Source organism: Triturus cristatus, chromosome 5_2 (genome assembly GCF_964204655.1).
Source record: "Triturus cristatus chromosome 5_2, aTriCri1.1, whole genome shotgun sequence".
Taxonomy (NCBI): Eukaryota; Metazoa; Chordata; class Amphibia; order Caudata; family Salamandridae; genus Triturus; species Triturus cristatus.
The window spans coordinates 195,448,328-195,461,367 of NC_140588.1; the positions used below are offsets into that span (position 1 = coordinate 195,448,328).

The 13,040-nt window shown below is 41.7% G+C and overlaps 1 protein-coding gene across 6 annotated transcripts in view; it reads right to left on the minus strand.

The window, feature by feature from the left end:
- The window catches only part of SYCP2L (synaptonemal complex protein 2 like), a 1,177,754-nt gene that overhangs the window by 854,862 nt on the left and 309,852 nt on the right, over positions 1-13,040 (minus strand). The window lies entirely within an intron of this gene.

A 13,040-nucleotide genomic window follows, 5' to 3' on the forward strand; every position in this document is an offset into this window, starting at 1 on the left:
GAGACATGAAAGGACCTGGGGTGAGCACGACTGGCATTCCTGCATGTGAAGAACCTGCCTGGGGTGATACAGAAGGCAGAGGCCAGCAGGGTGAGTCCATGCCGAGTGTATCCACTGGAAACGTGTCATTGCGGCCACGTCGTGATATCCAGCCACCAAAGAGACTCATTGAAGAGGTGGACTGAAGCCCTGGTTGTTTGTTTATTAAGAAAAGGGGAGATGTGATAAAGTTAGCAGTCCAGTAGTTGGGGGGGCAGAGCGAGCTGGGTTGAGGGGAAGAGGAGGAGCAAGGACAGGATGAGGGCGGTTAGGATAGGGACAGGGTTGGAGTGAGAAGCAGTGAATAAAGCTCCAGTTAAAACGACCTGCTGTGAGTGTAATTATTTGTAGCCCGATGCTACAGTCAATATTGGGATTTCTTTCTAATTTAGCAAATTTTTGTGTTGTCTTCATTGGAGTTGTACCTGCAGGTAATGTTTTTAACGCTCCCCTCTAAACCGTCAATGAAGTGTTCTGCAGACTATTAAACTCACCACATCATACATATACAATTCCTCATTTGGGTTGTTTCGACCAGTTTAGCTGTCCAGGAGTCGGAAAACGTACAGGAAAACCTCTGCTCAAAAACACCACATTAAATTCTAGTGTACCCTTAAAAACACAGATGCCCATCCTCAAAACACTATTCTTAACCAAGCTCCCAAACAGTTTCAGCAATCACAAGTCACCTCGAAGCATCAACTCTTGACCTACTATAAGCAGTTTGCACTAGTGACTGATCTTGGTTCTTCAGTACCTATGACAGCTTTGACACAATCACCTCACCACTGTATCCAGACTAAGCACAATAGAACGTGAGACAGCCACGAGCTGAATAGAATCTTTGTTTTCTGACTGATCACTTAAAGCACATCTCCAGTCACTCTCTTTTCACAACAGCCACTTACAAAACCCTATATTTGGGGTTTATGCGGTACCACAAAGGCCTTACCTGCTCCATTTTCCCCCATCGTCAATGTGACTCCTGGGATTGCTATAATCCGTTCTAAACAATTTCAGTTCAAAGTACCATAAAAGTACACAGTCTATCATTAATGAATAAAATACATAACATATGTGCAATCATCATAAAATACATCTCAGTACTATAGTAAAAACACAACTAGTAAAACACATTATCCAATAAAGCACAGTGCCTCTCCACCTTAAAACAGTTCTGATAGAAGTTTATAAAATATATTACAATAGATGCTAAAGACCAATTTAAAACTATTCCCTCTAATAAAATTTTTTAAATACCACTCCCTTAAGACAAATTTCATGAGACAAACACCTCCAAGAGAACCTATAACTAATTCTAAAGGGGTCCGCTATGTTGATCACATTGCCTAGGAAAGGTCGTTAGTCCCTGGAACATTCAAGTGTTATCCTGTCACTTTGTCTAAAGTGCCCAGCACTACAATACAAATATTTTAAAAATCACTAAAGCCATATGGAAAGTGTTTTGCTTGCATTTACTTTGATATGCCAGAGTGGGCACGGAAGGGGGAAGAATAGTTATACATTTGATATGAACCATACAAACTCCTATGATTCTCAGAACGGACTATCAGATGCCAAGCACTGGGGCCCAAACTCATCCCCATCAGGGTATACAAGACATCTCAAAGATCAGAGAATCAGAGTAGGGCTGAGGGCTCGGGATTAAAATTTGATGCACATATTGTGGCTGACGTCCAGAAGTGAACTCTGGTCATTCCCATGGATCTTGTTGTGGGTTAATCATCTTTGGAGTTCTGCCTGCCATGACACATCCTTCAGGAGGAAGAAGAAAGGGGAGAGATGTAATTTAAAAGAAGCAGAACCTCAAAATGAAACTTCAAAGGTCGAGACCCTAAATCATATTTTGTGTTTGGAAAATAACTATATGTAGGGGCATTTGAGACCCCAAACTTTGTCATCTGCCAAGCAGCTAGCCAGGCTGTGTAAGGAGAGGAAGCTTTGAAAGACTTCCGCCTGTGACCAGGACTAGGGACCCTGACTTCTATTCTCCCTGTTGGGTGAGGGGACATCACCCAGGGAAGCCAAGATCACCTGCCCTGGAACATGGAGCACCAGTGCCTGCCTGCTCACCAAGACTGGTGCGCCAGTGAGAAAGAGGAGAGCATTGGATGGAGTGAGGTCCGGAAGAGAGCCCTGGAGTGAGGACTGTGCGAGGAATCCAGTCCTGCACCGATCAGGCCATAGCCTAGGTTTTGGACTTCATAGGCAACACCGTATGTTAGGCGTGGCTGCCATGACCTAAGTTAGAGGAGCACGGTGGGAGAAACCTACTCCTCACACTGACAGGGCTGTTGCCTGTGTGCTGGACTAACTGGGCGACCCCATATGCCAGGACAGGCCTCCGTTGCATAGATTGAAGCCTGTAGTGGGAAGAACCCATTCCCATACGGATCAGGCCATTGCCCATGTGCTGAAGTGTCTTGATGACCCCGTATGCGTGGAGCGGCCGCGGGAGATGCTGGTCATTGCCAGGGACCAGGAAACAGTTTTGAGCATGGTGGAACTCAACCGCATTCTGTGGACTGCCCCCACGGAATCCCGTTGGAGCAAGGAGACTAACCCCCACTCTCCACCGTTGGACAAAGTACCTATCTTGTGACTGCTGGAGCAACTCAAATCTCCACAGGAAGCATGGCTACGAAAGTAAGCCCGCGTCTGCCAGGTGCTGCTGTGTGTGACCACGAGCAGCTCAACTTATCTGATCCAGAACTGGACCATGCTGCAAACAGGGTACTTTGCTGCCGGAGCTGGGAAGGAAAGAACTGGGCCTTTGGGCCCCCTCTGGGACATACTACCATTGGTGCTGCTAAACTCTAGACTCTAAAAACTGTACTTGCAGAGTCTGAGGGAAGAGCTAGAGTACTCTTGAGTACCGCCTATTCCTTTACATTCCCTGGATGTGGCCATCAGTGAATGGGGAAGAACACCAAACCTGTAACACTAGAGGTGGGAGGACAGGGAGCAGCCAGACTACTACTAGAACCTCGACCTCAAGGGGATTGTGTTCAGGTCATTTACATGTGTAGGGTTAATAAAAATACTTTTTTTTAATACAAAAACAAGTATTTGAATGGCATTTATTTATTTCGGAGACTTTACTGCTCGAGCTACACTACCCAGCAGAGGGTCCGGTGCAGAGGGGGTGCTTGACCCAGATTAGCAGTATTCATAGTAGGGTGGGCCCCGGGACATTAGCTGTAAAAGCCTTCAACCACCTCGGTTGGGTCGAGTAACTCCTGCGTTCTACATGGCCCCCGGAAGGGGGTTCTGACAGTGACCATTGCGGGAAAGTTGGCTGCGACTGCCTTTTAACGAAAACAAATTTGGGGAGTAGGAACCATGTGGGGCAATATGGGGAGACTAATTTTGAAAATGTTGGGCTAGGGAAAGGGGAGCAAAGGAGACAGATTAACTGCGAACATCCTAAGGAGGGTAACTACCCATTCGTTATCTGCGTGCAAATCACTTTGCCTATATTGCCCTGAATAACCAGAATACCCAGTCATGTTTTTCAGGGCATTCAGAGTGTCTAAAGTGACCGGGGCAAGACACTTTGTTTACTACGGAAGATGTGAGGGTTGTCAATGGCAGACTGTCCCGATGCGCAATTGCAAAATGGGTCAACGAGCAAAGGGGAAAAGATGTGTGGTTGAGTGAGTAGGGTGTGCTGTGGATAGGACTGGCATGGCTGGTGAGGAATTCTGTATGACTGAGGTGAGTCAGAATCAGGTAGGTGGTTTGTGCATGAGGATGGAAGAGCTGTATCAGACAGGCAAGTACCAGATGTACAGAGTGTATTGTTATGACAGGAAGGTTTGGAGGAGCACAAATAAAAGGCATTTGTTCATGATCGGGTCAGCAACAGAAGGCTTCGGATTGTGATTTGGTAGAGATAGCTTGAAGAAACTGGGGGTGGGGGAGAGTGACACTGTGGGGTTAGGTAAGGCTGGTTATGGGCCACTGAGCGCTAGAGGCTAACATGGTAATTTATCCCAAAACAAGGCAGCAAGGCTTGTGCTTTAGGAAGAAAGAGGTTCCTATCTAAGGCATTTCATGGTAAAATGGGCAGGAGAGTGTGCAGGCAGGCGGTGATTTGCCCATCAGTTGAGATCACCATTTGAGTAAGTGGCAGTAAGGCGGTTGGGCTTTGGAGAGATGCGAATGGATTGGTGATGTCCATGCTATGGTAACTAAGTAACAAATGGCACAGGCCAGATATGGTGCTGACATACTTGAGCGAAAATTACTTGGTGCAATCAATGCGACTGGAATTGAAAAGGATGATGGAAAAAGATTGGAGAAGAAAGGGACATATGGGCTCAAATAAATGTTTTCTGATTGTAGCTGCTACCCTGGAGAGTCAGATAGGGTGGAGGGGGGGGGGGGGGCAAGAAAGCCTTCAGCAATCAACAGGGCAAAGAAAGAGGCAAAATGGGAGACGGTATAAAATAGTTTTAAAGAGCACGTGAAGACTTTGGGCCAGGGTGCTTGTCCAACCATAAATATCACAAGTCATATAGACCACAAAACGTTAAATGTCTTGGATTGTGGGACATGTTGTGTTCGTCCATTCTAAGCAAACAAATCATACATGGAATGTATCATTCAAGTCCTATACTTCACTTAGTCTTTTGTGTGGATTTTAAATTTGTAATCACTTCAGTGGCAATCCCATGTTGATATTACAGTGATCTTTAGATTAATTCCGTTGCTGGTTTTTTCCCTTCACGGTGTCAATAGTAAATGTGCGTCTCTCATTTCTATCCATTATTACCGTAACATTTGACTTTACGGAATCACTGCAAGTCATTTTTTATTTTGTTTGTATGTTGCCATAACCTACTGATCAGTGGTCTCCTGGAACACGTAGTGCACTTTTACATGTAAACACATTGCACATGGTGTTGCTTGAACCTTTACAGCTATCATTATTATTGTTTTGTGATTTTCAACAGCGTACTCCCGCTGGCAATAACTGACACCGGTGAATATAATGGTCCTACATTGCTCCCACAGTGGGAGATGTTTAAATGTCTCCTTGTTACAATATCCTTTATTGATTATAATACCACTTGTGTGTTGCTCTACCCACTCATGTTTCATTTCAAGCTCACATATTTCTTCTTTTGTGGGTCATGTTTAGATGGTATCTATTCCAGTGGGATTATTTTCTTATACCCTATACATTTTCATGATACGTTCTTTACCAGCTGAGTGCTCTTAGACCTAAGAATTTCACATCTTAATTAAAGCTGCAAATGGAAATCCTCATCGAAGTCTAATCCATATGACACCATAGTCTGGAGCTCGATAACCTATCTGATTTCTCATTTTTATAATTCCAGAACCTGATTGCCACCTCTTACACTCCTCTTTATCATATCCATTCCATAGAACTTCATGCTTCCCCAATCATCCAGGTGCAGCCATATAGTTTTGCGTGTTCCCGTATTCTTTTTTTGTAAGGGACATGTGCTCCAGGCATATTTAATCCACTTGTACATTCCAGTATGGTAATAAACTTTGTGGTACATTTAATGGTACCCTTCATTATGAATATTTGGCCTTTCCTATCTTGAAATTCCATTGTGTTTCATGCAATATTGCACACCTTACATTTCCCACAACCTTTAAAGCCTGGCATTTCTTTTGACAGCCAGTTTGTTTGAGATTCTTAATTTCAAAATTGCTCCTCACCAACATGTTTTTCAATGATGGGGACTTTTCTAAAGGTGATTACCCTTGATTGGATGTTGCCTAGTTGATCCCCAGTGTCTGGGTCATTTTGTATCAGATATCAATGTTTTTGTAGAGCTTTTTTTTTAAAATTTCATTTTGTCCTTTGTCAATATTAATCTGATCTGGCAATTCTCATTTGATTTGTTCACCTTTCTTCTTGTGATTAGTAATTCTGAGCTTTTCTTTTGAGTTTTTTTCCAACACTCATCCTCTAGATCTTGTTTATAACCTCTTTGTAGAAAATGTACTTTCAGTTCTTCAATTCTTTCATTTAGATCCTTTACATTCAAGCGTTCTTTTTTTAGACTGAGAAATTCCCCTTGGTAATATTTATGAGAGATTTCTGGTGGAAACTTTTTCCATGTAGAATGCGATCTGTTGCTCTATCTTTGCGGAAAAAGAGTGGTGTTGAATATCCCCTTCTCCTCCTATATGAGGCTGTCAAGAAATGTGATATTTTCATCAATTATATGGTAAGTGAACTTATGGCCACATTCATTGTTTATTTTATCGAAGTATTCCTCAAATTCTTTCCTTGTTCCATTTCAAATGAAAAACAAATCATCAATATAATGTTTCCAGATCAGTATCTTTTCCACAAAGGTCTCATCCACTCCAAGTTATCGCCTTCACCCACAATCCCATGGTCAAACCTGCATAACTCTGAGAATGAGATGCCCATGGTGATCCTGCACCTTTGGCAGTATATTTGATGGTTAAAAATGAGGATGTTATGTTCAAGCAAAAGTCAATCATTTGTAAAAGGATTTTGGAATGTTGGAATTCTCAGATAGTCCATTGCCTTAAGAAATACTTAGTCTTTGAGAGCTAATGAGTGTGATTGCTGTATACAGTGACACCATATATATATATTGACAAGATAATCTTCTTGCCAGTAAACATGGTCTACAATTAGTATGTCTCCTGTGTCTTTGTTGTAAGAACTGAGATCCTGAACGATTGGTGCCAGTTAAGAATCCACATATTTTGAGGTGATTTCGAAGAGAGACCCACATGCTGAAACAATGAGCCATCCAGGTGGGTTATTAGAGTATTTATCTACCTTGGGTAGGAAATAATTTGTTGGCAGAATTCCTAGTCATTCATCAAATACTGCAATTTGCAATTTTTGGAGTACCTCATCATAGTATTTTTTTTTATGTCTCATCTGATTTGTCCTAACGTTTTCATATTTGTTGATATCAATGAGTTGTTGCATAGCTTCAGTTACATATGCATTAATATCCATTATCACTACGTTGCCACCCTTATCAGTGGGCTTTATGACAATTGAAACATTCTGTTGGAGGCTCCTAATTGCTTCCCGTTCCAATTTAATTAGGTTCTCTTCCTTCACATTAATCTTTCCTTGTGAATGATCTTTTCCATGACTGGCGAGTTGATAGAAAATGTTAATTTTATTACCCAGTGATCATTCAGGGCAAAAATTGGATTTGGTTTGAAAATGCTGTATTTATGTGTATTGCCTTATATAGCAAATTATCCTATTATCTGGCTCTCTGATATTCCTTGCAGATCTTCTGCAGTTGCTAATGCAGAAGCGTGCAGATTACTCGAATATGTAATCTGCTCAACCAGTAGTTTTGAAGCCACTGTCTTAAAAACTGTTGTGTGTTCGACTTTGTATCTCTTTTGCTTTAATTGCATGAAATTTTGCCAGTTTTAGTTTCCAATTTATTTGTAAAATTGATTTTGGTGTCCACATAAATGAATTGCTCTGGACAGAAAAATAATCCAGTTCTGAGCACCAATATCTCATGTTTGGTACGTTGACATTTCAATAAATTCACCAACAACATTTCTACTTGTCGAGTACTGCTCTCTCCCCCACTTACATTGGCATGAGGTCCACTTATCGCCTCAGGTTCTGATGTTTCCATCGTGACCTTTTCCATAGTGTGTTGTTTCCTGAATACCACAAAACATTTGACAAACGTATAGAATGCGCCTTACAAATAATCTTGGTCTGAGACATTTCCTGCTGTTTCTTTTTTTCAAATCTTCTGCTTAGTCTATCCTCTTTTCCATCAATTTAAGTGGTTTACTTGTTCTTTATTCGCAATTGAGGAAATTTTCTTCTCTACATCCTTGATGTGTGCAAAAATTGTTTCATGATCTTTCTTGGCATATTTGATTAGAATCTCTATTAAGCTTTAAGAATATTGCATATTGTCATTCAATTCATGTAGATCACGGTTTACATCCAGATGACTTGGTATACCAAATTACAAAGTCCCCTCGGTATTCTTGATACCTCTATGTAGTTTTGGATGTTATTTTCCATCTTTTATTAATCTCGTGACAGTTTCTCCAAAAGATTGAAAAGGTCCTTTACCTCTGGTTTAGCCTCTTGTATTCTTTCCGCCTGCACTGATATTTTCGCAAATAGTGTGGCTACACTGACTCGTTTGGCTGCCCTTGCTTCCATAGCAATTTGCTTTCTTTCCGAAATGCTGTTTTAATGTCCCTATATATTATATACGGCCCTATGTTTAACATTTATTTGTTCATTCAACCATTCAATACCATGTTTCCAAATATTGCCACATTCTTTCATAGGATACTCCTCATCAAAAACCCTGGGGTCAGGCTCTACCTGCACAATAAGGCACTGACGCGCATGCCAACAGCTTGAGGAGTGCTTCAAATTAAGCAAAACCTCTCCCAAAGGCATACATCTGACCTCCTCGGAGACTTAAGGCAAGCTCTACGATAACATTCCTGGATGGTGGTATACTGCACCTCCGCAGCCACCAGTCCCTCGTTAATCATTAGTGGTGTGGTGTTGTGTTAGACCCGACAGCCTTAGAGTGGGCTCCCCCCACTTTTTACCTGCCTCCCTCCTCTTTTCTGACTGCATTTTTGCAGGTTTTAAGACTTGTATTTTTGGATGCATCCAGGACACTATGTGCCTACATGGCTTGAGCACACCTAGGCTTACTATTGCCATGTGTCACACAACTCTGTACCCACAACACTCTTTGTGGAAAGAGTCCCGTGGCTCAGCACAAATGCTGTCAAACCAGACAGGTCTCAAACCCATTCCTCTGATAACTGGAGGTTGTCCCTCTGTAATATGCAGACCACTAGTACACTCACTCATATGGGTCACTAAACCCTAAAGAGGCATGGCCCTCTCGCAGGACTGCCATCCCTCACCAACAACACATGGCTGGGGTCTATAGCTTTCACTGTAAAGATGGGATGCACACCCTGTAATCCATGTTTAGTTAATTTTATGTATCCTTTTCATCCACGAATGCGTGCAGTCTGGTTAAATGGCATGCCCAAATGCCATGGGTAGCAACAACAATTCTGTAGGGTAGGGCATCTTCCTGCCCCAAAACCAAACGCACTGCTCTATGCCGCTATTCTGATGGGCATGTATGCCTTCAATTTAAACCTGGTATTCATAATACACTATTCAGTATTCCACTTTAAACCATCTTTTCTTCATGCTTTTATATGAATCCACATGCGGAGCATATTGCAATTTTTCAAGTTTCTTATATTCCAACTGTGCCCATCCAGACCTCTTGTAAGAATACGACAGATGCAGGGTTCATCACAGGCAGTTTTTATTCAGTAAAAACCCAATGCATTTCGGGCTGTGAAAGCCCTTCTTCTACTTACTCCTTTGACAACTGCACATAAGTACATATTTCACTTAATCATGCAACTCGAGTGCTGGTAAAACTTAACATTGTACCACATTAGATAATTACTTCTCATGTAATTCTAAATCAATAGTATACGCATTAAAGAAATTCACATATCACGCCAATCCCATCACCCGATCATCCCTTCCACCCATTTCTTTCTTTCACCCTTCCTTCCTCTATAACTGTCCCCCCACCTTGCGGATACCCAGATGCCCATCCTCGTGCTCCCCAATATCGTCTGCGACTCTCTTTCTGAATGTCCCCACCTTCTTTTTTTTTTATAAGCGTTTACAACACAACAGAAAATCTTCATGCTTTTGCCACACTAAGCACTTCATTATGCTTGCCCCAAACTCAAAAAATACCCGCCGTCTCAGTAGTCAGCGATCGATTTAAGAATCTACAAAGCTGACGAAACATCGTGGTTTATCGCAAGCATATAAGGAACTTTCAGGGATTCACTGTATGAAATTGGATGTTGATTAACAGTTATAATTAGCACGTGCAAGTACGATCGCAACAAAGCGAAGGCGTGTTGTACCATTGAAATGCATTCTGGGAATTAGGGATTTTTAATTAACATGGAGGAAAGACGGCGGGTATTTTTTGAGTTTGGGGCCAATCGGGAGGAAGTAGAATGTGGCAAAGCCGGTAAAAGGAGGGAGGCAGGATGGCGCCACCATTATCGTTTGGGACATGGGAGAGGACGTAAAGGCTTTTAAACTTTCACGGCAGGTACGCAAATAATAAGAGATGTACGGGGAAGCGTAAGATAAGTTTGAAAGAGGAGGGAAGTAAGCGTTAATGTTTTCTATTTAGAAAAAAAAAATTAGCAATGCAAGCATAATGAAGTGCTTAGTGTGGCAAAAGCATGAAGATTTTCTGTTGTGTTGTAAACGCTTATAAAAAGCAAAAAGAAGGTGGGGACATTCAGAAAGAGAGTCGCAGACGATATTGGGGAGCACGAGGATGGGCATCTGGGTATCCGCAAGGTGGGGGGGACAGTTATAGAGGAAGGAAGGGTGAAAGAAAGAAATGGGTGGAAGGGATGATCAGGTGATGGGATTGGCGTGATATGTGAATTTCTTTAATGCGTATGGTATTGATTTAGAATTACATGAGGAGTAATTATCTAATGTGGTACAATGTTAAGTTTTACCAGCACTCGAGTTGCATGATTAAGTGAAATATGTACTTATGTGCAGTTGTCAAAGGAGTAATTTATTTTGTTGTTGTTATTTATAGTGACCCCCGAAGAAGGGCTTTCACAGCCCGAAATGCATTTGGTTTTTAATGAATAAAAACTGCCTGTGATGAACCCCGCATCAGTCGTATTCTTACAAGACGTCCGGATGGGCACAGTTGGAGTATAAGAAACTTGAAAAATTGCAATATGCTCCGCATGTGGATTCATATAAAAGCATGAAGAAAAGATGGTTTTAAGTGGAATACTGAATAGTGTATTATGAATACCGGGTTTAAATTGAAGGCATACATGCCCATCAGAATGGCGGCATAGAGCAGTGCATTTGGCTTTGGGGCAGGAAGATGCCGTACCCTACAGAATTGGGGTCTATAGCTGCCACCACCCTTGTGGGCCGACTGATTATACATTTTATATTGCAGTCATTTGGGAGATCAGAGATGCTAGGTGCAACTCGACCCTCATTCGCATAAGTCTGTGATTTTGTTTATTACATGATAGATGCCAGTTTTATACATCACTGTTGCATGCCTTGGCCTTGAAATGAGAATCTGCCATAAAAGTAGCCATATCAAGAAAGGCATTGCTATAAAGAGCTAGGGTTGGGTACCATGTTGCTAACCTAAGAAATCTTTAGTTTCCTTTGCCTCATGCGGAGTTTGTCGCAGTGCGGTTGGTATGCACGGCTAATAATTTAACAAGCAGGGAAGGAAAACTATTGACTCGTCCACTGACTACTCAAATACTTAAAGTGTGAATAAGATCTAGTTTTAAAAGAACAAATTCAGGCAACAAAAATGCAACAGTATATCGCGTTTGTATGAGATGGCGAATGAAGCCCCTATGCTGCCACCACTTACAAAAATATTTATAAAGCAGTTCAACAAAATATTTTATGCAGTCAATGTTTACATAAAGCTGATGGTTCCCCAATCTACAGGACCGACTATGAGCAGTATTTCGCAACATTTCTATACTAGACACCTTCAATTAAGCTTGGCATAGAGTTGGTGGTTATTGTTTTTAAGCTCTGTGCATTATTAGCTCTCCCTGAGTGTACCTTGTGATTACCCATATATTTCATGATCTATATGAATTCAAACAAAATGGTACCACCAACAAGAGACACTGCTCTCATCCTGGAAACTGCTTTGGTACGTGTGACTCAAATGCCATAGAAGCCCTAATTTATCACGTTAAAAACCTGGATCCTAACATAGGGAGTTATGCCATTGTTTATACATCTAAACCTTCATGTTACGAAGGGCTTTGAAAAGTAAAAATATCAAATATGGCGATTTGATCTAAAAAATTGGTTATTTTATGTGGGCCAGCTCTCTGCAAATATGTTTCAACACTTTCTACAAACACTTTAGTGCAAAAAACAGAACACTGAACAGAAACTTGTAAAATCTAGGCAGCGTTAAAGAAACGGAAGGTACCAGCTCATACAGATGTTGAAGAGGAATGAAGCAAACTCTCCGTTTTAAGTTGGTGAAAGTGCTTCCAGAAGACTGAAGTTCAAAACAGCTGATAGTCCAAGTACCAGTGAATGAAGAAATAACGTGACCCACCTAAAGTAGGCCGAAGGTGAAATCAGAATCCAAAAAGCAGAGAGCTGAAAGTGTGAACATCATGGACAAATGAAGCCAGTGTGCCAGGGGTTTACATACTGAATTCTGGCTAACCTTCCAGTGGCATCAGACAACTACCATGTTGGATGCCAAATGTACTTTCTAAAGCTGGAAGAACAAGCACATGTCCGGGTAGTACTCTCAAACTCCAATCAAGCTGGGAATCCCTTCACCCTCTGCAGCATACACAGGCTCAACAAGCCTACTGAAAATGTCCTCCAAGAGAGTGGTGATTTCTGCAGAAGTGGGGGGTGGGGAGAGGCAGATTAAGGTATTAGGTTCTACAAGTCAGTATGAGTGCCTTGTCCCTTTGTGGACATCCCAAGACCAGGCCTTAGCTATTCACATACCCTGTGACCTCAACACCCCGACAGGACATCATGGACAGTCTCTTCGAGTAGAGGCTACATTATACGGGCGGTGTGGTTTAGGAACAACATTTTTATGTTCTACATACAAATTGCATTACATGCTGAGAAATGCCTTTAGGATTTTTTTTTTCATCAAAGATAAACAGCTACGAGTGGCCCTTCTGTTGTGGTAGGATTTAGCCGACATAAGAACCTAGGAAGGATGCCAGAATCAAATATTGCTCTAGATCTGTACATGTCTTCGATTGCTCAAGCTATCTGGATTCTAGGATAGCACACATCATAATCATTGTGACTTCTACAGAGAAGTCACAAAACTCATCAGTGACTTGATAGAACCGGATAT